The 26,770-nt window shown below is 38.3% G+C and overlaps 1 protein-coding gene and 1 pseudogene across 1 annotated transcript in view; one reads left to right on the top strand and one right to left on the bottom strand.

Annotated features, from left to right (window-relative positions):
* The window catches only part of EHBP1 (EH domain binding protein 1), a 422,624-nt gene that overhangs the window by 42,041 nt on the left and 353,813 nt on the right, over window positions 1-26,770 (top strand). The window contains exon 5 of the mRNA XM_033124978.1: window positions 14,036-14,111. The gene's annotated coding sequence lies outside the window, so the exon portion shown is untranslated. The remainder of the gene's footprint in view (window positions 1-14,035; window positions 14,112-26,770) is intronic.
* On the bottom strand, window positions 4,061-5,063 carry LOC117033073 (60S ribosomal protein L6-like; annotated as a pseudogene).

Here is a 26,770-nt window from a genome sequence, read left to right as displayed (position 1 = left end):
GAGATGTGCTGCGCCCTCCACAACTAGATTGAAGGACAATGACTTGGAGCTGACGGGCCCTGGGGAAACATGCTGTTCCCCAATATTCCTCAATTAAAAAAATTATATATAAAAAAAAAAGAAACACACTGTGAGCACCTCACTTGAAGCAGCCCACGTTTGTCTGTGTGCACCACACCATTATGGTCAAGTGTGGGCTGAGGGCTGAAGGAATTAATTTACTGTTTACATTTTATACTCTGATTATTCTCACATGGGACCCCAGGACAAGGATTGGTACTCCTGCAGCTATATTAAGACACTTGTTGCTACTTTGGGGCTTCCCTTTGTCTCTACTCCAAATTTAAAGAGCTGCAAGGACAGGTAGGGGCCTCCTATGACAAGTCTTGTCTTCATCCTGTTAATAGTGGAAAACCAATAAGTGTTTTTAAGCAACGAAGTCATACTGGATCTTAATCAAGTTTGAAAAGAATACCTGGCAAAGGAGAAAGTAGATTGGCGTGGTGAAAGGCAGAGATAGTCATTAAATACCTATGGAGCAGTGGATAATTGATGGTTAAATGGCCAAGGTTGTTCTAAAGTCTGCATTTATTGGGAGGGTGTGTGCACCGTTTGTCAGTAATGCCTAGTTGGATCACTTGGTCTGAACATGGGCTAGTTAGGCTTATATCAGAGGTCCAGTTAGATGTTTTTAAAAAAATCGAGTTTAACAGGCTGCAATCTTAAATCCAGCAAGCCATTTCATAAGGGAAGTGAGTAAACAGCTCAAAGCAAAGACGTCCTTATGGTCAGAAAGGATAGAAAGGCAATAGTTCTCCCAGGTACCTTGGTAGCCGGCATCTTTATTTATATATAGAGGGTCTTGTTCTCTTTGCTAAGGGAGATGAAGATACATCTGCCTCACCTCAGAGAGGGGAATGCAGCACCCACAAGGACACTGGCTTGGGGTCAGACCTAGTTTAGATCTTTATTCTGTCACTTATTAACTGCGACCTTAAGCAACCCCTCATAGCCAGTTTCTTAATTTGTAAAAACACTCACTTTTGTTGGTGAGAGGGTAGAATAACAGAAGGCAAACTAATCCTAAGGACCAAGGGTGACTTTTGTTTGTTTTTTATCTTGGTTTTAAATATTCCTCTTTGTACCCTCAAAAAGACTTAGGATGCACTTGTTGTCATATTACTACAAATAGGCTGGGGTGTCTGTTTTAGGCCTTTGTACATTGAACAGTTACAGAATTAATAGATGGTCGATGTTCTCCCTTTAGAACTGTGGGTGAGTGTCAACTGTGGGAGGGATAATAGCTACCTGCTCTGCGACCCCAACTTCACAGGGAATGGGGCAGACCCCTCCCCCTCGAGGAGCTCAGCCTAGCTCCAGACTCCCAGAGGAGAGTGGACCTCAAACTTATCTACAGAGGCTTGGGAACTGTTAGCCTGGGCTTCCAAATTCACCCTGCTTGCCCAGCACATGTGCAGTCGTCGCTCAAGAAGGTCTTAGGGTTAATTGCAGTGCACTAGGTCCAGTCCCACCCACGCGGGCTCTGCGGTCCTGCCCACCATGGCGCAGGGTGTCAAAGGAGTCAGTGACTCAAAGAATGTTACTAAATTAATATTGGTATTATGTGTGGGTTCTATTTCAAATGCATTGGAATCAGAGACTTCCTTCTTTAAAGTTCATGTTAAACCTCCCTCCATCACGCCTGACCCGTAAGGGGGTTCTCATCTACTTTTTGGTTCTTGCCCAGCCCTAGACTCCCCTCGACTAGGCCTGGCAGGATGCATCTCAGGGAAGAGGGAGAAAATCATCTAGATTCTAGTGAAAAATCTTGTCCCTGCAACTGCCAGATACAGTAGCTGTCCTCCAGCAGTTCTTCTAAGGGCGGGGTTCTTCCTTCAGTTCTTCCTTCAGCTCATCCTGCTCTCTTTCCTCTCCTCTCTTCTCCTCTTCTGCAGGAATGCAGGGAAGTGGGAGCCTCCACAAGCTCCCAGAGTGCCACCCACTACGTGTCAGGATGTCCCCCAGTGGGTGTGTCCTGGGCTTCTGCTGCATGACTCGACTCACCTGAGCTTGCCACTCAGTCCCTGGGCTTTGGGAACAGCAGGAGGGGACTAGCAAGGGCATACCGCCCCGACACCTCCCCTCATCCCCAGTGCCAACTCCATCCCCGGCGGCCTGCTAAAATCCAGCCTTCTCAGAGCCAGGTGGTGCTTGCCAGTCTCTTTCCTTATGGGCAGGTGGTGCAGGGGTACAGGGGAAGAGAAGGACTGCAGTGAAATCAAAATATTTGTGTAGGTCAGGGCTTATTAACGTGATGTCCGTGGCTCCAAAGGATGGGCAAACTCCTGCAAAGTGTAGCTGTGGGAATACACATGTGTTTTTTGGGGAAAAGTGTCAAAGGGATCAGTGACTCAAAAATTGTTACCAAACTAATATTGATGTTATATGTGAGTTATATTTCAAAAGTTATATTATATGGGATCAGGGGCTTCATGGTTAAAATAAACAAGGAGAAAAAAAAGTTAAATGATGTTAAACCTCCCACCACCCTGCCTGACAGATATAGGGGTTCTCAGTTACCTTTCCCTTTTCAAATAAAATTCTGTGAGTACCCTTCTCAAAGATTCCCCCAGGCTGCTGGTAGATCAGTTTTTCCTTTGCTGATAAGTCCTCCTTTAACACTCATGGGAATATTTGCTGTGCAGAATAAGCTATACTATCTCAATGCTGTTGCTAACAGATGAGGAAAATAGAGGAAGAAGGCACATTTATAGGGCTTAACCATATGCCAAGTACCTTTTTAAGAAGTTTTTTTTAATCCCTGTGCCTTTAATTCCCATTTCACAGGTGAAGAAGAGATCAAATAACTTGCCCAAAGTTACAGTATTCGAATATAGATCTCAAAACTCTTTGGATCCAAAGTCCATACCTTTTCTACTCCACTAAGAGGTTCCTGAGGGAAAATTTTTAATTACCAGTAAAATTTGCGTTTTAATACTAAGACACTTTAAAATCCCTCTCCCTTAAAAAAAAAAAAAATGTGTACTATTGCCTAAATCATAGCCCCTAAGGTGGCCAACCTGGGAGGCAGCTGGAAGAGAGGAGAGAGTGCTGAACAGATAATCCCATAGATATTTCCCACATCAGGCCACTTGCTGAAGCCGATGGCTGGGATTTGAAGGTTAGCTGTCATTGCCATGCGAATGCACCCACAACATAATTAGTACATTTGGTTAAGTAAAAACAAGGTATAGCAAATTCCAAAAAGACTGTTTAAAGGAAGCCAGTGGGGTTCTGAGTTTTGATGGTGGATTGAATACATGTATCTAATTTTACTTCCTCCTGAAGCACCCTAAAACTGCATTAAAGAGATTTTTACAAAAGACATAATCACGTAAGTATAGGAGAAATAGGAGATAGAGTAAGAGCAATAAAATTTGGGAAGCTGGAAAGCAGATGGACAAGCGGTAACTGCCTTAACAGGACCAAGAAAGCTGAATCCCCAGCTTCAAACCACAGAATCCTCAAAAGTCTCAGGAGTTGGCAGCATCAAGTATGCCTAGGACCTTGGAGTAAAGGAGAAATTTCAAATAAGGAAGAAAATGTTACTTGAGGAGCAGTTGGATTCCTAGCTGCCTTTTCCCTTTTCATGGCACCAGGTGACTGTCCCTCCCCCATCCTCACATAATCTGGAGGTTTTTCTCTGTAGAGAGTAAAATAGATAGTCCTGGACTGAAAGATGCCAGGCACGGCTGAGTGCAGGGCTTCCTCCTGGAGAGGAAGGCAGGGGGTGGGACCGAATTAGCTCATAAATTCACTCTCCAGACTTCTTCCCTCACTTATTTCTCAGCCATAGTCATCCACCAAGCAGGAGATTAGAAAATTCTTCTTTGGGAATTTGACCAGAACAAGAAGAAAATGTAAAAATATTAACTTCAGAGGTCCCCCAAGAAACGGCCCATCCAAATCACTTCAGAGTAAAGTTTAAAATTGGCAAGCCCTGCTCACTTGCTCGGTACTTATTTTTTTTTTAACAGTTCAGGCATTTAATTAGGTTCTTCATAATTAATTTAGAAAACCAGTTTGTGAGGATAAACCCCATTTGTGAGAGCAAACACAGAGCGGAGGTAGCCCTGGAGGTGAGAAACAGCTTTGATTTTTGGCAGAATTTGCGAGTCCACGGCTTTCTGATCAATTTTGCGCTGCTCTGTAATCTGTATTTCTCTTTCTCTGTGTTGAAGATCTCCCCCTCCTGGTGTCTGGGCTTACGCAGCTTCTTCTTCTTGAAGTAAGCATCAGTGAGATGTTTGGGGATTTTCACACCACTGATATCAATTTTGGTGGAGGTGGCGATGACAGATTTCTGGTGTGTTCTACGCAGAGGAACTCGATGGAGGGACAGAGGTCCAGTCACAAGTCGCCACTGCTCAGCTGCTTCAGGAAAACCACCCTCTTGCCTCTATGGCGCCCAGTGAGGATGATCAGAATGGTTCCAGGAGTGATGCTGGCCCCAAGTTTTCTCACATGCTGACTGAAGGGCTTCTTGCCGTGTCTCAACAGCTTTCAAGGCACATCTTCAGTAGGATAGTATCTAGGCATTTTGCGAAGTTTAACCACTTGGCTGCCACCATTCTTGTCGCCACCAGCTGGTTTTGTGAGAGTAGCAAGAGCCTTCTTTTTCTTTTCAATCCTGGATTTAGCTGCTGAATACTTCCTCTTGTGCATGGCCTTTCAGGAATACATAGCTGATCAGGAACATCTCCCGATTCCTCTGACCAGGACAGGGTTTCAGCTACTGTGGGGCTTCCCCTTCTTAGGCTTTGGCCTTGAGATTAGCCTTCTTAACCTTGCCACCAGCATCAACTTCTTGGCTTCAGGTTTCTTCTCCTTAGTGTCCGGCTTCTCAGCTTTTTCACCCGTCGTCTTGCAAGTTGGGAAAGAGCTTGCTCAATACTTTTGATCAGTTTTTAATTTTCCACGATTATTCAAGAGCAAAAAAACAAGGATTACCAGATATCTGAAGATAGTCCCCAATGAAAAAGGTAGAGATGCAAATAAATATAAAAGGCAACATAGAGCAACAGTGACTATGCAGAGAGAAAGAAAGAAAGAAAGAAAGAAAGAAAGAAAGAAAGAAAGAAAGAAAGAAAGAAAGAAAACAAACAAGAATTCCTCTATCAGATAATAGACAACACTGCATACATGAAACAAGAACAGGATGCTATAAAAAAGGTTCATTTAGAGGGTGAAAAAACTCTTAGAAATTAAAAATAATAATGAAATAAAAGTGCAGAAGGGCTAGAATGTGAGCTAAAGGATTTTCTCAGAGAGTAGAACAAAGAGTAGACAAAGAGGAAACAGTAAGAAAGTGAGAGGTATGTTCTAGAAGGTTCACTATCCAAATAATAAGAGTTCCAGAAAGAGAGAAACATATAAGTGGAGGAGAGAAAATCACCAATGAAATAATTCAAGAGAATTTCTCAGAACTGAAGAATATGAGTTGTCAGATCAACACGAGTCCTAAGCACAATAGATGAAAATAGACTTTCACAAAGGCACATTTAACATTTTTGGTACTCTGCAGCAAAGAGAATTTATATAAGCTTCTAGAAAGGAATAAACACACATATAGAGAATTAAGAACCCAAATTACTTCAGATCTCTCCACAGACACCATAAACAAGAAGACAGTGCAGCAATACCTATATAGTTCTGAAGGAAAATTATTTCCATCCTAGGATTTTATATCCAGCCAAACCATCAATCAAGCAGGACTATTGTATTGCACAACTCCAGGGAGCAACATTTAGAATACAGTGTTGTTTAATAAAGTGGCTTACATTCAAGTATGAGGGTAGAACCAAGACATTTTCAAACATTCGAGTCTCAAAATCTTATTTCCCATGTACCCTTTCTTAAAGGACTACTGGGGAATGTGCTCCACTAAAACAAGAGAGTAAACTAGGAAAGAAGAAGACATGAGATACAGGCAGAGGTGGCTTTGAGGGCATCAACCCATATAGTTACACAGGGTCTCACATGTAGAAGGGCCTCATACTTGGTTTAATGCTCAGTTGTTGCCATTTTGAAATTATTAATAATTTTTAAACAAGGAACTCTGCATTTTCATTTTTTCACTGGGCCCACAAATTGTGCATTCCAGTCCTGGATATAAGAAACAAGTGTTCCAACTCAGGACAAAGACAAAGGGAATCCCCATGAGGACAGTGAAGGGAGATTCCGGTATAGTTATCAACAGACAGAGGACAACTATCCCAAAGAGGAGCCTGACACTCAAGAGACAGACATGTTGGTGACTGTCATAGTCAGGTTTCCACTGTTTTTTTACTCTCTATTTCAACCTGAGGACAGAATGCTTGAATAAACCCTGCCATGATTCTTACCTGTGTTATGATCATTTGTTGACAAATTTGCTTTTCTCTTTCCCATGCCCGGATGCCTAGATCAGATGAGGACACTCATTGTAAATCACCAAACTTTCTGCTTAAACTTACATCTGAGAGCTGGAAGTAAGATAGAAAATAGACAGCATCCCATACTTTCTGACCATATTTCTGCCTGACTCCAGTACCAGGCTCACCTGGCAACCTTGCCAGATACCCTGAGTGTGCAGAGCCCTGTGTTTGCTAAAGTCTAGCTTACAACCTTGCCCACTGACTTCCCCAGAAAGGGCTCTTGTAAACTCTCAGGGAAGCTGACAGCAAGAGATTCTGTTGTGTTCTTCCCTGAGTTTTCAATTAATAGTGTAACTTTAATCTTTCCTTATGCAGCTACCAAAATTTCAAAACTAAATAATGTGTTGTTTGGGTATATAAATATAGGTGGTAAAACCACAAAGAAAGTAGGGAATGATTTAACACAAAAGTGTGAACTAGTGGTAACATCTGGGTGACTATGGATGGGGAATGAGCAGAGGAGAACCCAACTGGGGCAGGCGCAGGAACTTACAAGTTACTGTTAATATTTTATTCTTAAACTAGGCTACGTAGTGAATACCTGGGTATTGGTTTTCTATTCTTTAAACTGTACCTATATGTAATAAACTTCTGAATGTATGATGTAAAATAATGAATGTCAATATCATTATCATAGGATAAAATTTCATCAAAGCTCACGTTTGGCCCTTGAGCTACATCAGTTCAAATAGTCCTTTCATCATGGAATTTCAAATAAAAGACCTTAGACCATCCAGTTTAACCTTCCTTTTTATTTGTAATCATTATTATTTTAACTGGCTTTGGGATATCATTATATAAGTTGCAATGTAAACTTATAAGTTCATGTTGTTTCAGAGCTTGGTAGGTTATTAGACTCTCCTTGTTTCCTACCGGTGTTTCTGCCTTTATCTTTTGAAGGGTACACTTAAGGTTTTCTTCATTGGCATTGATAATTTCATTTTGCTCAGATGATGGGATGAGATGGTGCATGGGGAAACCAAAAGAGAAAAATTTCTTTTTTTTTGTTTTACTATTAAAGCTATATTGCCTTACTTCTCCCCCAGAGTATATCCATTTAGTGTTTATGCATTTCAATGCAAAGAATTTGGGGACCTGTGATTTTTTTGCCAAACTGAATATGAGCTGACTCACTGACATATATCTCAAGTGGTCCATTGGACCAATGAGTAACATCCTGGAAGAAACATGAGTTATTGTTAGTCATAATTATTCCCTCACCTTTCCTGGAATGTCTTTGAAGGCACTAGGCATCAGCAATATCTGTCATCAAAAGCTCTTTTGTCTGCAGTTTCTGTGATTGCATTCAGCTTGTTCACAGCACAGAAAGAGTTTTTCTTCCTACGATGATGGCTTTCTTTCTATAAAAGGTATCCACTATTTATCCCGCCTGTAGAAAGGAAGTTGGCACAGATTCTGAAGAGCCAATCAATTCGTTAGCTGTTCTTCTTGAACAAGCAACCCTTTCTTGATAGCTCTAGAATTTTGATATAATTGCAGAAGTTGAGTAACTTGTCAGTTGGTCATTTGTAACCAATAAAACTGAAAAGATTATCTACCTTTATTTAAATTTTGGATAAATAGAGAAGATCTGTAATTCTAGAATTGTGTCTTAAGAGTTGACTCTACTATGAAATTCCATCTGAACAAAATTTTGCTGTAGATCTTGGCATTCCTAGCATGAAGGAATTAGAAATCCAAGTTAGAATTCAAGGATTAGTTTGTTAGTTGTTTTCATGGTATAATGAATTAAAGAATGAGATAGGGGTATTATATAACTTTTTTTGGTTGCAAAGGACAAAAACTCTTTGGTTACTAAAAACAAGAAATTTACTATAATAAGGATACAAGAGAATCACAGAAACCAAGAACAGAAATGTGATTTTCCTTCCAGAAGGGATTGGAACCAGGAATTGGAAGGACCCAGGACCTCTTTTTCTCATCTCTGCTCCTCTATGCACATGTATATCATTTTTCTCCCTTTTTGCAGATCAGCTTTTCTTTGCTTCTTGGCAGAATGAGGCCACTCTTGTGTTGGTGCTGTGTTAGGATAGTCTAGGTTATATTGAAGCAAGAAATAAATCCTAAACCATAAAGATTTCTTTCTTCACTCATGTCATAATTTTTTGTGGGATGGGAAGCCCTTCTCCATCTTATAGCTATGCTATCTGGAACATGTGGCCACCAAGGTCACTGTTGTGGGGAAACAGAAAGTGGAATGATATCAGGGATATTTTCAACAGTCAAGCCTAAAAGTGGTCGGAATCACTTCTGTTCATTTCCCATTGGGCAGGACTTAATCATATGGCTCCAATCTACCTGCAAAGGAAACGGACACAGGAGGAGCATATGGATATGGATAGATAGTGAGCACTCTCTCAGTTACATATCCAATTAACAGACAAACCCAGACCAATTAGTCAAATTCCTTGTTTCCTGGAAATTTTTTTGTTAGTCCAACTTTCACATCCCTAGGGAAGAGACTCTGGCCCAGCTTGGGTCAGATGTCCACTGTGATTCAACCTGCTTTGTCTTGGAGAGAGGGTTATGTTGAACAGAATGGCTTCCAGGTTCCCACCAGTTTTAACATGTGACTCAAATGTGGAAGGGTAGGACAATAGAAAGGGTAGTCCCTTCAGACAGTTAGTGTCTACTACCTAGAGTCATGTTTCATTTCTGAAGCCTCTGAGAATCAGTCTCTTTTATATGTTACTTCTCAATAATGGTATGTGTGTTTTATGTAATTCTTTATTTTAAAGATGAAAATATAGTAAACCTACTTGGAAGAGTTAAGACTTACTGCTTTTCTCTCTAGATAATTGTCCACAAGACCTATCACTGGAAATAAGGTGCCTGAGTCGTGAGGGTAGTTACCAGACATATGAATGTGGCCATCTTTTTTCCTGATCTCTGTTGAGAGCTTGGGGGGACAGAGTCCCAGAGAGCAGTTTCCAGGCTCTTGGCCTCACATGGAAAGGTGCTGGCTCCGGTACTAGATGGCCATCAGCTGTGACTAGTTGGCCATTGGCTGTTACCGGTTAGCCGTGATATAACTGCCGTGGCTGAGCTAGCAAGCACGGATTGCAGTTAGCAAGGGGTTGGTTGGTTGGTAGAGAAGTGGACAACAGGTTGCAGATCGTGCAGCTCCTGCTTCCTGTGTCTCCAACCCAGCCACCAGCAAGAATATAGGGGTATGACTCCCCTTCTGTGGTTCCGTTGGTGTTCCTTTTTGGCCTCACCATATCCTGCATTGTTATACGGGGAGAGGGACCAGAGACTCTTCATGACAGAGCTACTAGAACACAAAGGTGGCACTGGAGTCCTTCCACATGGACCCCTAGTTGTAGTTATTGGAGTCGTTCCAAATATTTCCATTCTCTCTTCCTTCCGGATATGTGGTACGATTGCATTTCCCTGCATCCTTTGTAATTAGGTGTGGACATATGACTTGCTTTGGCTAATAAAATGGAAACAACTGACATGTGTCGCTTGCAAACAGAGGCTTTAATAGCCAGTGTGTGATTCACTATTTTCTTCTTCCAGTGGAGGTAATTGTAAAAGCATATGCTGAGATAGACTAGCTCAGCCTAAATCTGCCCGCCTATCCATGCTGGACATTTAGCATGAGTAAACAATCAACTTTCATTATGTTGAGCCACTGAGACTTTGGGGCTGTTGTTTGTTACTATAGACAGGCTAGTCCATTCTGTCTTCTGTACCCTCATTCATATTCCTCCATACCTCAAGGGACCCCTACCAATATGCACTATCATGTGGCAATACTGCTCAAAGCAGAGTGCCCTTCCTCCTCTGTGCCATCTCTAGGAGGGCCAGCTGTGTGGTTTACATTAGCTTGCTGGTGATTGTGACACTTGAGTCCATTTGCATGGCCTCTAATTGCAAAAGCCATATGAATTATTCAGCCACAGGTATTTTACACTGGAAAAATCTTTGGATGTGGAGGACCACAGAATAGATTATATTTGAAATAAATATTTAGACACTCTATACTGCTGCCACCTTCCAGAAGGATAGGCTGATTCGCTATGCTTACCACAGATTGACTGCACAGACTATGCTTTGTTAAACATGAGATACAGATGAAGTGCTAAATGGAGAGCAAGGACGAGCATGGGACACTGCTGTGGCTCAGTACAGACAAAGCCTGCTTGTCTTGCTGCAGCAGCTGTAACATCCTTCACAGGCTCCAGGCGAATGAGCCACACGTTCACTTACTTTCTAACAAGTTTTGCTTAAAGATATCCTCAGGTTAAATCAAGAATCAAGCAAATCTGATTACTTGTTAAAGGACCAAATTTTACTTTAGTCATTGAAGATGAGAGAATTAAAGATGTAAATGGCGATAAAGAGGAACTTCTAAGAGCTCTTTCAGTACAGGCAGGACCCGGGATCTGACCAAACTAAATTTCTGAAAATCTTAGGTAAAGTATGAATGGCACAAGCTAAGGAGAATCTTGAAGACACCAGAGGTGAAGGTAATATAATGAAAACCACCTGAGGCAGCACGAAAGGAGCCCGTCAGCTGAAGTCACAGTCCTGAACCTAAACATTTGATGGTGCATCTCCTCCTCACCATTCCCCCATGCTTGTTTCTCCCACTTGGCCCTAACACCCCCAAGTTATGGTTTTGGAACTTCTCCAAAAAGCCTTCGCATTTTTTTTGCTAGCTCTTCCCCACCCTGGTGATAAGTTCTAGGCCTGTCTCAGGCTCAGGGCCGCAGCTAGCCCATAGCCTGTGTCCAAATGGGAAAAGATGTCTCATCTTACTTGCAGATACTGCTGTAAGCCAAGGTGTTCTACCTGGCTTAGCACAGCTCAGACTTCAGAATCCACTCACCCTTCTGGTCTGACCCTGGAGTACAGGGCCCAGCCTGCAGTCTGTATCCAGCAGCCCTGCCCATTTATTTACCCGCTATCCTTAAATTCCTTCATTGTCCAGCCTGGGAGCTGCAGTGTACAAAAGTTGGCACAAAATTCCCCAAAAAAGCTTTGATGATGATAATTAGGAAGAAGAAGAAGAGGAAAAGAATAGTAATAATAATATTATATTATTATTATTATTATTATACGATTATTATATGATAATTATCATTATGTGACAATAATGATTATTAATTGTTAGTCATTAGTAATATGATCATTATTATGGCACTTAGGTATAGCATACTCCCCAGAAAAGCCAATTTAATGAATAATGCTGCTAAATTCTCATAATAATCATTTTGGTTTAAATTCTTGTTCCTGGGAGCAAGGGTTAAGCAAAGCCCAAATCTCAAATGGGAGGAGAAAGGAAAGCATGAGGAGAAGGAGATGAAGGAGGAGGAAGAGCGGGCAGAATATTAACTCCTTTCTTAGGCCACATATTAAAATTAATGATGTTTCCTTTGGGCATTTTTTTACCCTCTTTCTACACCTCTCCTAGGGTGTCCTGTGCCCTCATTTTGTATACACACACACACACACACACACACACAGCCTGCCTCACTTCCAGAAGGACACTATGCTTTAGAATTGTCTAGTTTTCTTTCCCCTTTGTGGGAGAGGAAGAAATTTTCCTCTACCCTCAAGGTTATTTTAGCTGATTTAATAATCAAATAGACATGAAACAGATTAGAAGAGAAAACCAAATTTAATACATACATATATGGGAACGCCATATGCATGAGAGAATCAGAGACCCCACATGCATGAGTGGTTCAAAATCAGAAAGGGAAAATGTGGTATATGTGACATTCTGAGCTAAGGATAAAATAAGGTGCCTTGGGCACTTCAAAAGGTCATTGAAGGATGATAAGAATTGTGGATATTTAGTAATTAGAAGTTTCCCCTGACCTATAGATAGGTTAAAAAAAAAAGGTTATTTCTGAGAATCCCTTATTATGGGCACAGCCTCTAATTCAAATTCTTCTAGGTAGTTAAATGACGGCAGAAGTTTCTCTTGAGCCCACAGGGTCTTGGTTACCTCTAGCTCAAAACAATCCACATACCACAGAGGCACATCTTGGGGTGACTCGTTCTAAATCCCCACACCAGCAAACAAAATTCCATCTTCTTGGTGCAGCTGGTTTGTAAGAAGGGGAACATCTGGCTGACATAGACCATATTAAAATAAAAATAACTGATGATCACAGTGCTTTCCTAGAAGGTTTTCCCCTTTCTTTTTATATTTATATTTATTTGTTTTCAAGGAGATGTTAGCCAGAAAGAAGGCTTATCCCTGGCTGGATATGTGCTCCTGGAAATAGCTCCCTTGAGCTGTTCCTGCTTCCTATAATTTCTTCCCTCTTTTCCCTTAGGTACCTCTGATTTTCTAGAAGCTCTAATATATATTTTTTTTCCTATAATGATTCCATTACAAGAAAAGCAGGGTCCCTGGTGCTGGGGCCACCTTATGGAGTGGGCAATAGAAGTTGTGTCCATTTTTCAGTTGGTAATGGCATATACTAGGTACAAGACAGATTCTGGGGCAGGCGTGGGCCCTTAGGTGGATAGTATACATCTATACTTGGTAACAGTACACACCAAAAAAACTACCTGCAGAAAAAGAGTGTTTTCTGTAGTGAGATATTCCTGATTAGATCTGAGTTAGACATGAATCAATGCAGAAAATGAGAGCAGTACAGTGTGTATAATATTACTGTCAGTACATCTTTCAACGAATGTTGAGTTGCCTGAAATTTTACATTATGGGAAATTATATTTTTAATTAAATGACTTCATAATGAATAGCATTGTTCTATAGTGAATACTAATGATGCTTCCCTTTAAAACAGTATGACGTGGGAGGAGAAAGTTGCCTTTTAATGGATCCCCAATTATACCTGAGTCACTATTACTGGAGGTTAATAAAGACAGACTCATTCCTAGAATATCGATCCTATAGTCTGTAGAAAGTACCAAAAATACAATCTCGGCATCTGAAGCAAAGTAAATATATTCTTTTAATTCATTTTTCAGGACTTCAGTAGGGAATCACTCCAGTTACATATCAAAAGGTTTTTGCTAGAGTTTCCCCAGCTTCTTGCCTCTGCTTCACTTGCACAAACATAAAAGGAATGTGCTGATCTTTTTATTTTTATTTTAAAATCAGAAATTGGAACAACTTGTTGAGAATATTTGATGCAACTATGCTGAAGAACAAACAGTCAGAGGAATTGTCTCCTTGGAATCAAGTTTGGGTTGAGGAAGGGCTTACTCAGCAGCGTTCTGCCACCCTTGGTACTCAGTGTCTCCAGAGAGACCAATATCCAACGGCTGCTCAGTGGGAGGGGTGACCAGCGTCATTAGTCCTAGGGTTTAAACAAAAGGGGCCTACAATGGCTATTTTGTTTTCTGCTTTGCAGAAGGACAAAGCTAAAGAGTGTGCTACTCATGATTAATTCTGGAGAAAAAAATTCCATGCAACTAGAATTTTTTCCAAGATTTAAAACAAAACAAACAATATTTGCAACCCATATCCAAACCCACTTAGGACAACTGACATTGTGCAGTGTAGAGAGTGCTAAGGATAATGTGCTATTTGTTCTCATCCTTTTCAGGGCCTCGCCCTCCTGGCAAATTTCAAGGCCAACAGAAGACAAAGGCAGAAGAAGCCAGGCTGCCCTTGGATCAATGGTGAGTGGGCAGCATTGGGTGGAGCACAGAGGGAACTGAGGGGTGGGGAGTGAGGGGCAGCTCACCATTCGTAAGCTGTGGGACCCTGAATCAGTCACTTAACCTCATAGATCTCAGTCTCTGCATTTGTAAAATGGGAGACTGGATTAGGTCAGGGGTTACAGCCTTCTCTGTGAGGCCTTCCCTAATTACTCAGGTTGTATTTCTACTTCCTTTTCAGTACACTATTTACCACTCCCTGACCACGGCATTCTCAAGCACAATTCTTATTCAATTTTCTTATTCATAATTCTCATTTATTCTTATTAGCAACTGCAGAATTTCAGCTCTGGTATATGTAAATTGTAGGTCACTCCCTCCATGGGTAGCTGGAAAAAGAGAGAAATGGAGGCTGAACATAGAAAAGGGATTATAATAGAGCCAAAGTGGAAATTTTTGAAATGAGAATTTGGGCAGGACTGAGGAAGAGAAGCAGTAATAATTCTGGGCTTTTGGAAGTTCCTCCTGCGGTATCCATGGGGAAGGAAAGGAGAGATATACATGTACCAGGCACAAAGTTACCATGGGCAGATCCAGGGCTGTAAAACTCTGGGTATTGGGGCAGGTCAATTCTCAAAGGCTTTTCCATCTCAAGCCTCTAACATTTCTATGGGAACCAGATATTGAGGAGGCAGACCAAGACTGGAGTCAAACTTCATCTTAGGCTTGATTCTCCCCCAAAGCAGACTTAAAACAAGGGTTTTTTAATGCGAGGAGTTTGTTTAGATGCGATCCTAGGAAATCAACACAAAATGTTAATGAACACATTAAGGTTGTGGTCAGCTGGAGACCTCTGGGACATGGTGTAGGCCCCACCTGAGGCTTCCTACCCAAAGGGCTTCCTACCCAAACGATGAGAGCTGGTGCATTTTACCTCCAACTCTCTTTTGCTCCTGGAGGCATTTAGTACCCAGCACTTCCAGCCTGCCCCCTGACCCCTCAGTCTGCCACTGCAGCTAAAAAAAAGCCTTTAGGCAGAGTCACAGATACATGTAGTAGGAAGTCCCTGGTATGTAAGAAATATGGACAGGAAAATAGTGTGTCTGATAGAAACCACCAAATCACAAATTAAGAAAGAACTTGAACATTCAGAGGAGGACCAACCCCAGGGAGAGTTCTTCTCACTATAATCATTTTTAGCAATCCTATGAAACAATTTATAAACGTTGTATTGAAACTCCAAAAAAAAAAAAGTCCTAAACAGTGTTTTGCTAGTAAGTATAAAATGGTAAAGGGTTAAATATTCCTGTAGTATTTATGATTATTAAGATATATAAAAGTCATTTATTTTAGTACAAGAAAACATAATTCTCATGGCTTTCAAAAGTTTACTCCAAACATTATTTCCTCTAGCATGATTTCCACCATAGGGATTTAAGTTCGTGAACTGGAGGTCCTTCTGCCTCAGAGTTTTTTTTGTTTTTTGTTTTTAGTTTTAGGTGTACAAAACAATGTAATAGTTAGACATTTACACCCCTCACAGTGATAACCCCCCTCCCCCAATCTATAATCCCTCTGATATCATATATAGCTGTTACAATTCCATTGACTATATTCCCTATGCTGTACTCCACATCCCGTGACATGTGTATATATGTGTGTGTGTGTGTGTGTGTGTGTATGTATGTTATAGTTGACATTCATTATTCAGCTTCAGCTTCAGGTACACAGCACAGTGGTCAGACATCTACACAGTCCATGAAGTGGTCTCCCTAATAAGACAAGTGCCCATCTAACCCACTACAAAATCTTTGCAACAGTATTTATTATATTCTCCAAATTGTATTTCATATCCCCCTGGCTAATATTGTGACTACTAATTTGTACTTTCTAATCCCTTTACCTTCTCCCCTGTCTCTATTCGCCTCCCATCTAGAAGCCCTCAGATTTTTGTTTGTTTGTTTGTTTTTTTCCCTATATCTCTGCCTCAGAGTTAAGAACATGGTCTCCATAGTTGAGGAGCCACTATTGTATAGCCTTTTGCTATTTCATTTTGTATTGATGTTGTTCAACCCCACTAGAAACTGAATCCTCTATAGCGATGCAGCTCTCTGAACTTGTCATGACACCAAGAACAACTCCTTGAACATAGTCGTTCTTCAGTAATCTTGTTGATGCCTCCTAAATTTTCTCAATGGTTACACAATTGCATTTCCAAACCTATTAGGGAAATGATATAAATTTATAAGGGAAAATATATCTTGATGACAAATGGTCAAAGATATGAGTTAACTAATCATATAGTTAACTAATCATACTCAAACTAATCATATAGTTCCCAAAAGGGGAGGAGGTTCATACAAGAACAGTAAACATATATGAAACAGGTATGTCAGGCTTCTCTAATAACTTGATTTGGTCGACTCTATTGTTTGGTCTGACCAGAGCCCTTCCATTTGGCCCCGTCTTTGGATTAATGCTCTTCCTTCCACTTCAGACAATTGGCTCTGACAGGGAATGCCTATTATAGTGCCCAATTCTCTGGCCACAGCTGATTGGTTTAGGAGTGACCAACTGACCCAAGCCAGGCCAATAAGACTCTTTCCCTGGGAATGTAGAGTTGGTAGAATTCAGTCACCATCAATATGGAGCATCGGAGCTCCTGGTGGCCAAGTTTTCTACTATGTGGAAGAAGCCAGGTTGAGAAAATGAAACCAATACACAGAGAAAAGCAGAGACCAGAGACGGAGGAAACAAGCACCCAGCTGTTCTTCTACCTTTCCTTCCTGTAAAAGGTTGAGATTTTTTTACTTGAAACCAAGGGCTCCATCTATTACAACGGAAAAATTCAAATGTAAATAGATGTGATGTAGGATCCAATAAAATAAGAACAACAATACACAAAGATGAAAGTTTAGAAGCCCCTTGATGATTCTGGAGTAATGGTCTTTTTCTGGAAAGCCTCTTGGACACACGTGACATGAATCAGAGACTAAACCTTTAAAAGTCTTCACAACCCTGAGCTTATAATTCCATGATTAATAGGAATGCTCAAACGCTTTGTCCAAGTTATAGTTTGGGTGGATGAAAAGAAGGAAATTAGCATTTATTGAGTTTTAGAATGCAACAAATAGGATGCTAAGAAAAGAATCACATATACTAATAACGAACATTATTTAATACTCACAATATGTTAAGCATAGTTCTAAGGGTTTACATGTATATATTATCTCACACAGTTCTCAAACTAATCATATGAGGTAGATACTATTATTATTCCTATTTTTTAGATGAGGAAACTGTGCCTCAGAGAGGTTAATTTGCCCAAGTTCACACAAAGGCGAAGGGGAAAAGCCAGGATTCAAACACAGCTAGTCTGCCAGTGCTCGCACCCTTAACTATAAATTATATATTACCTTATTTAACTTTGGAAAATGTAGCATATACCTAGGACATAATTCAAAGGAAAGAAAAGGCATATGGATATGTATACAAGCACTGATTAATATATCTAAAAACTAGAAAAAGCCCACATATATACTTGTAGGGGAATAAGAAGACAGCAAATATTATACATTGATACAATAAAATAGTATATTTCTGGTAGGAATGATAAGCATGAAAAACATAAAATGGGTAAAGGACTATAGAAAACACTAGCAGATGAGAAAAAGTATAATTCAGAATGATAAATACTGGTTTTTAATAATTACGCACAATTATTTGTATGCAAGCAGTAGAATGAAAAAGGTCTTCAGGGTTTATGAAAACATGGAAATTTGAGGAGTATTTTTGTAAGTTGATGTTGCTATTGGGATTTAGGTATTGCTATTTAACTTTCATTGTAAAGTTGATTAACTGCCCAATTAAAAGCAAACTTATTAAACATTTAAAGTAATACTAATGGAAGAAAATAAAGGAGAGGTTTGTGAGTTTAAAACAGATTTATTAGGAAAGCCTCATTTGAGGAATATAAATAAAAATGGGAATTACTGTATAACATACTCAGAAGAGAAAATGGTAAATAAAAAATGTAAACTCACATCATCTCACCTGTCCCCGATCTGTTGCTGCCCTACGTATCCCTTAAAGTCTTTCTCCAGTGCCACCATCCTAAGGTTCCCAACCATAAGCTTTCTCTGAGCAAATATGGTACTTCATTTGTCTCTTTCATGGGCTTGCATCTTTCCACCTTGTTTTATAGCTGTGGACTTGGTCCGCTTCTCAACCATAAGCTCTACAAAGGTAGCAACCATGTATCTGCACCATCTTTGTAGGCCCAGTTGTCCCCCATAATGCCACATGGTGGGTGCCCAACATGTGTTTGTTAAATGAATAAGTGTTCTTGTCAGAGTAAATTTAGAGACAAAAAGACTTGAAAGGCACAGTTTTGAACAATAAGCAACTGTGATTGGGGATATCAGAATGGTTGTCCTTAAGTTATTGCTGCTGGCAGATTGAGGAGGTGAGTGGTGTAGCTCTGATGAGCTCCAGAAGTGTAGCAGAAGCATAAGGTGATTGGATTTGAGGAGCTCTGAGGCTAATACACCTGGAGATGATGAAAACAGTCTTAAACCCTGATTTATGATTACTGTTGGCAAAGAGCATTGAAAAGATAAAAGTTGAAGAAAGAGTAAGTGGGAATAGAAATTCAGGAAATTTCAGAAGTGTTATTCCAAAGAAGTCTTATAGTCTTTCCCTCATAAAGCCCAAGGTCCTTCTTTCTTATGGCTGTTAAAAACAGACAAACAAACAAACAAAAAAGCCAGGCTTTTTGTTTCTACCTCCTTTAATCATAGTGTGTTCGTTGGAATGAGCAAAGTGGGTTGGACATTCTCTCTCTCTCTCTCTCTCTCTCTCTCTCTCTCTCTCTCTCTCTCTCCCCCTCCCCCCCCCCCCACCCTTTCTCCACACACATTCTCTGTCATGCCAATGACTACATTGGATTTTTACCAAATAGTAACAGACACACAGTGTCAAAAAATTTCTATTACTATTTGAATTGTAAAGGCCTAAGGATTCTTAACCTTCTTCACCCTGACTATAACCGGGAAGGCGATGTAGTTCTGATTCAGATGGCATACAAAATAGTTGATGGTTCTTCTTTTACCTCTTTGCCTGTGTGAGGTACAAGAACATCTCGCAAGTCGGAATTGTAAACTCCTTGAGTTCAGGAACTAGGTCATAAATTGTATATAGTTTCTGAGCAGTGCCAAGCTTAAATATTTACTAACATGATTTTATTGACTACCAGTCACAAAGACATAAATCCTCCCAATACCTACTCTTCTGTAATCAGATAATTTCTCTACCTTGCTCATTACATACAAAGAGTCCTCTTTAAAGGAATTTTTCCTTAGGGTAATTTTTGGCTCATAGTCTATCTTCCCTCACTAGAATGTAAGTTTCATGAGAGCAAAAGTATTGTCTGTTTTGTTCAACTATGGTATCTCCAGAGCCCACAACTGTGCTAGGTGCTCAGTAAATACCGTGCTGAATAAGTGAATGAATAAATGATTGAACAAATTGTTCTTTCTGGTTTTGGCTTTAAAGTCTTTTGTAAATATTAACCTGAATATTTTACATGAACACACACGTGGCTCTTCAGTGACTTTCCCTCCTCTAATATCTTTCCCCACCAACACATCAGGTAAACTAAGTAATCGTCAGCTGTGCATAGGATCCATCTGTCTTTCACTGAATAGAAAATGAAAATGCTTTTTTCAAACAACTATTTGTAAATATGAAAAAGGTCTTGAATCAGAAATACAAAAACTAAGAACAGAATGGAGAGGGTAAGGAAGAAATGGAATGCAAGTTGATTGAACTGAAAAAGAAATAAAAGAAGAAAAGACAAAATCATATCAGTAATGGAAACTAAATCACAAAGTACTCAAGATTAGATTTGAGTGAAAACTTAAAAAGAGAAAGATAATTTCCAGTATTTTGTAATTATAAATAATGCTACAATAAATATATGTTCTGTACATATAGAAAAAATGAAAATGCTTTGCTTTTACAAAAACTTAAGTGGGGAACTTGCTCTCAAAAACGTTTGTAATACCAAAATGTATTTTTTTTTTATTAAATCCAGATTGTTGGGTGGAGTCCCTTAGCTAAAATCACTCACAAGCAAAATGAATTGCTTGTTATTCTCACAAAGAATTTACAGGAAGCAATTTGTAAAGGTTGCCATCAGACTGAAGTCATTGTTGGCACTAGGAATCAGTGTTTCATCAACCTCAGAGCAATCATTTAACCTGGGTCTGCTCAGAGAAATCTCCATAATACAAGAAAAATTGAATTCTACTGCCTCAGATTACAGTCACTTTTGATATTATTCCAGTTTGATTTTGGAGTTTAAAATATTTGACATATCAGTTTCTCTCATCCTCCCCTGATGTAGAAATATCTGTTTTACATGTGCTTAACACCAAACCTGTCATTACCAGCTTTTTCACAAAGAGTTTTTTTTTTTTTTAAATCTATTCTCCTTTCTTTGCTGTACTCAGGAAATTTCTATAGGAATAGCTATGAAATGAATGTTTTGTCAACTTATTCTGGCTAATTCCATTTAGTAGCCTGCCTGCTGTTCAAGTAATAATACCCCCCAAAATTTCTACTCATCTTGAAGGAACTATCCTCCAATCTAGGTGACAGATGGGACAATTGTTCTAGGTAAGCCTATGTAGGCATCATTATAGTAGAGAAACATTGGATCCCAGTGAGGATGGATAGTTTTGTGCTCCCGATTTCTCCCAGTGTGTTTATTTTTATCTCTCTGGGAAAACAGGGTTAAAAAGATGGAAACATATAGATTCATACCATTAGCAAAAATTAGATCAATTCGCTATGTTTCCAAAACTAAACAGGAAAACAAGGTCTTGGCAAAACCAAAATGATCATTTTTTTTAAATTCTGGAATATAAAGCTTTTTAATTAAAGTATAGTTCACATACAAATTATGTTAGTTTCAGGTGTACAACATAGTGATTTGACATTTATATACCTTACGAAATGATCACCACAAGAAATCTAGTAACCATCTGTCATTGCATGAATTTATTGTGATATTGACTGTATTCCCTATGTTGTATATATCCATGATTTATTTATAAGTTTGTACCTTTTAATCCCCTTCACGTTTTTTACCCATCGCCTCACAACCCAACCCTCTGACAACTACCAGTTTTTTCTCTTCCTCTATGGGTCTGTTTTGTTTTTTCATTTGTTTAGTTTTTTAGATTGCACATATAAATGAAATGGTGCAGTATTTGCCTTTCTCTGACTTATTTCACTTAGCATAATAATACCGTTTAGGTCCATTCATGTTGTTATAAATAGCAAGATTTAATTCTTTTTTTATGGCTGAATAATTTTCCATTGTATAATACATCACATCTTTATCCATTTATCTATCGATGGACATCTAGGTTGCTGCCAAATCATGGCTACTGTAAATAATGCTGTAATGAACATAGGGGTTCATATCTTTTCAAACTAGTTTTTTCATTTTCTTAGGATAAATGCCCAGAGCTGGAATTGCTGAATTGCATGCTAGTTCTATTTTTAATTTTTTGAGGAATCTCCATACTGTTTTCCATAGTGGCTGTGCCAATTTACAATCCCACCAACAGTGCACAAGGGTTCCCTTTTCTCTACATCCTCACCAGCATTTGTTATTTCTTGTCTTTTCTGATGATAGCCATTCTGACAGGTGTAAGGTGAGGTATTATTGTGGTTTTTATCTACATATCCCTGATGATTAGTGAAGTTGAACATCGTTTCATGTGTCTGTTCGCCATCTGCATGTCTTCTTTGGAGAAATGTCTATTCAGGTCTTCTGACCATTTTTGAATTGGATTATTTGTTTTTATGATGTTGAGTTGTATAAGCTCTTTATATATTTTGGATATTAATCCCTTACCAGATATAGCATTTGAAAATTTCATCCTTCATTGAGTAGGGTGCTTTTTCGTTTTTTTGGTGGTTTCCTTCACTGTGCAAAACCTTTTTGGTCTAATGTAGTCCCATTTGTTTATTTTTTATTTTTTTGCCCATGCCCAAGGAGTCTAATCCAAAAATATATTTCTAAGACTGATACCAAAGAGTTTACTTCCTATGTTTTCTTCTAGGAGTTCTATGGTTTCAGATTTTACACTTAAGTCTTTAACCCACAATGAGTTTATTTTTACATATGGTATAAGAAAGTGATCCAGTTTTATGTTTGCATGTAGTTGTCCAGTTTTTCCAACACCATTTACTGAAGACTTTTTCTCATTGTATATTCTGGCCTCCTTTGTTGTAAATTCAATTGATTGCATAAGCATGGGTTTATTTCTGGGTTTTCGATTCTGTTCCATTGATCTATGTGTGTTTTTGTGCCAGTACCATACGATTTTGATTACTATAGGTTTGTAGTATAGTTTGAAATAAGGGAGAGGGCGGTCTCCAACTTCAATTTCATTTACTTCTACTCTGTTTTTTCTTATTTCCTTCTTTCTACTAACTTTGGGCTTTGTTTGTTCTTCTTTTTCTAGTTCCTTTAGGTGTTAGTTTAGATTATTTGAGATTTTTCTGATTTATTGAGGCAGGCCTGTAAATGTCTATAAATTTGCTATAAATTTCCTCCTAGAACCACTTTAGCTGTGGCCCATAGATTTTGTAACATTGTTTCTTTTTTTATTTGTCTCAGGTATTTTTTTTTATTTCCTCTTTGATTTTTTCATTGACCCAGTGGATGTTTAGTAGCATGTTGTTCAGCCTCCTCATGTGTTTTTTCCAGCTTTCCTCCTATGATTGATTTCTAGTTTCATACTATTATAGTTGGAAAAGATGCCTGATGTGATTGCAGTCTTCTTAAATTTATTGAGATTTGTTTTGTGGCCTAACATGTTCGATAATTTCCATGTGCACTTGAAAAGAATGTGTATTCTACTGTTTTGGGATGGAATTTTCTATACATCTCTATTAAAACCATCTAGTCTAATATGTCACTTAGGTCAACGTTTCCTTGTTGATTTTGTCTGGATAATCTAGCCATTGACAAAAATAATCATCTTTCAGCTCAATTCACATACTAATTCAGCAAAAATGTATTGAATACTGTAAGCCATGAGCACAAAGTACTCTAAAAATAATGCAGAAACATCTCATTGCATAGACTCCCCAACTACTAAATGATTTTGAATGAATGTTTTCCTTACTATCCATTGAGAACAATCATATACTGATGTTAAAAAAGTCCCTCTGACTGTGTCAGATAGAAGATGCAGCAACCATCAGGTCTAAGTGCTTAAGGATGCTTCACTCTATTGAGTTATTATCATAGAAAAAGACTGACAATTATGTAGTCCTCTCTCTCTCCTTTCCAAACACAATCACGTCCTTTGTTTAGCAGCTGAGATTGCTGTTTATAAGCCCTGTCTTTCAGCACCCTGGTCTCTGGGCCTCCCATGTTGAACAAGATTTCTTGATTGAGTGTAGCCACATATTTGTTGATTGTTCTGGACCACTGTGGCCTGTTGGCTGCTATCACTCTCCAACAGCTGATGCTTACAGTGTGACATGATTTGTCCTGATAGCACTTCTACAGCCACTTGTTGTTCCCATCACTTGTCTATTCCACAGCTGATTAGGCAACCTCCTATTAGTGGTTCTTGTGCATCTGGGCCAAAGAAATTAATTTGCACTCATCATTTTTAGTTGCAGCTGGCTAATTGGACTCTAGGGTCATTTTTTGTCTTATATAATTAATCAAAGTCTACTTAGTTAATTATTACAATATTTGTTCAACAGGTATCTATTAAACATTTACAATGTGCCTGGCACTGTGTAAGGTGCAGAGGATACAACAGGCCATGCAAATTCCAGTAGCCTAAAAAAATTAATACACTTCTCTAGTTTCTACCTAGTTTTCTATTTTTCAATTGAATAAGTGTTTTTTTTTAAATTAATATGAAACCATGATCCCTTCCTTTGTAATTTTTTCTATTCTTTCAAACTCAAAAAAATTATCATCACTCTAGAGATCTGATTAACATTTATTTGCTCACTCATATTGGCTTATTTATGAGTTTAAAAATATTTAGTTACCTAAAGGACTTCTAGAATATACTTTGGGGGGTGATATATTTTATCTTCAATAATTTAATTCAAATTTCTAATGAGTGATTTACACAAATCAGTATTTTTTAAACCTTCTCTATTGTTTTGTATTGATTTCATTTGGTCATTTTTTTATGCTTACATATATATAGGCCTATTTGTGAGGTTTCTCTTTGTTTCACTGACTTATATTTCTATTTTGTTTGCTCATTGTCTTTCTCTTTTTTAGAATATTTTTGTTACACTCAACACTGTACTTTTTAAAACGAATATTGTAACATTCTTTTTAAATTCTGAAGAGAATTACAGTTTTATTTTGATTGGGATTGCATTACATTTAAAATCATTTTAAGAACTGACATCTTTATAATTTTTTGTTCTTCCTAGATGTTATTGCTCCATAAATTTTATTATTCTGTTGATATAGTCAAATACTTCTTATTAAATCTATTACTCTTTATGCATATTTTACTGCTATGGTAAATTGGATCCCTTTTTTAAATTAGGTTTTTCTAGTTTGTAATTGCTGGTATTCAAGAATCTTCATGGCTTTTTTATATTTTGTATTTTATCAAGTAATTTATTCTATTAAGTTTAAAAATTTTAGTTGATTCTTTGGGCATTTTGTTAGATGCATAATCAATTGTCTTCAAATAGTGATGTTTTTGTTTCTTCCATTATTTATACCTCTTGGGTTTGTTTTATCTCTCTTCTTGTATTGGCCTGAACTCTCAAACCAATATTAAATCAAAAGGATGATAGAGGACACATCTCTAGTAATATAATTTTAAATACTTCCCCTCACGTCTTAAGCTAATTAGCAACCGAGTGCAAAGAAGAGGAATGGCAGAAAGTTTGAAATCAAATATTGCTTTATGGAAAATTTGGCCTTTCATAAATTTAATAACTGTGATTAACTTACGCTTCTTAGTCTTTTGGCCAAGAGCTAGTAATTATGACATTGAGATGCTATTGGTAAAATTGAATTACAAACTGGAAGTAGGATTTTTGTCATAAGTTGAAGCTTTATTCTAATACCTTGGGTTGACATTGCTATAATTATCACAAAATTATGTTGACTGTCAGGTTCCTTCCAAAAATAGTGTTCATGCTGATTTAAAAGGCTATGTAACTACTAAGGAATAAATTATGGTTTTGAATAACACTATCAAGCATTTTCATTCTTCCAGTGTGCTATACTCCTAGAAAAGCTACTAGAAATCAAAAGTATTTAAGAGAAGCTGAGTTTTTCCATAAAAATAATGTTTTAATAAATTCAGAATAAAATTCATGACTAAGTGTCAAATAGCCAAATTTTCCTAGCAATTACTACAGACATCATATTAAGTAAAATGTAAATGCTGTATAATATAAAGCTTTTTCATCTTACCTATAAACTAACTTATTAATCTATCGACTAGGGCAACACAATTATCCATCCTATGTCTTTATATTTCCTAGAGCATCATCACGTTCTGTAAGTCTTTCTCATTTTCATTGTCATTTCTTCCTATTTTAAACGAAGTAAATTAAAAGATGAAGGAACACATTTATCAAGTTCATAAATTGTAGAAGTGCTTCTTTGGAGTGTTGGATTAGAGCAAGGATTTGGAGCAGATGTTTTGGAGTAAGGCATACTTGGGCACAAAGCCTAGTACTGACTATTATTCATTTAAAAATATTTAGTGAGTTCTAGATGCTAGGGATACAACAACAGTGGGCAAAACAGACAACATCCCCACTCAAATAGAGTGTACCTGTTAGTACCACTTTCTAGCCATGATGTAAGAAAGTTTTGTTGTTGTTGTTGTTGTTGTTTTTAACAATTCTGGGCTTCAACTTCCTCATTCATTATGTAAGAATAGCCAGCAACTAACTGATAGGGTTCTTTTTAAAATTAAATTAGGTATTTCTATAAAGCACCTAGCACATGTAAGAACTCAATAACTGGTTTTTGAGTAACTGGTTTTCATATTTTGAATATCTGCTTTTGAAAAAAAAATTATAAGAAATAAACACTCATTGTAGAAAAGAAGAACATTTAACTCAAACATAATCTTATCATCTAGAGACAACTATTAATGCTATTTTAATACATACTTCCAGATTTTTTCTGTGCATATATATATATGTATACATATATATTTTAAAGATAATCTGTGGCACATACTTTTTTAGACTTTCTGAGATCCATTTTATCCAATTGTCCTTCAAAAGGCTGAACCAGTGTATACTCTCACCAGTCACATGTGGGTGTGCCTGTCTCTCTTTGGGGAGATTTATTGTCAATTGAAAACTTTTTGAAAGAATAGCGCCCTCATTAGATCATGCAAGTTTTGCTCTCACTATTGACTATGACTTCCAAATTAAAATAATAATAATAATAATAATAATAATAATAATAATAATAATAATAATCATAGGCCGGGCTGGTAGCTTAGGTGGATGGAGCACCGTGCTCCTAACGTTGAGGTCGCTGGTTCAATTCCCACGTGGGCCTTTGAGCTGCACCCTCTACAGCTAAGATTGTGAACAACAGCTCTCCCTGGAGATGGGCTGTGTGAGCACACAGA

This window comes from Rhinolophus ferrumequinum, chromosome 13 (genome assembly GCF_004115265.2).
Source record: "Rhinolophus ferrumequinum isolate MPI-CBG mRhiFer1 chromosome 13, mRhiFer1_v1.p, whole genome shotgun sequence".
In the NCBI taxonomy this organism is placed as follows: Eukaryota; Metazoa; Chordata; class Mammalia; order Chiroptera; family Rhinolophidae; genus Rhinolophus; species Rhinolophus ferrumequinum.
The sequence above is the reverse complement of the archived record's forward strand: the minus strand, read 5'-3'. Positions and strand labels throughout refer to the sequence as shown.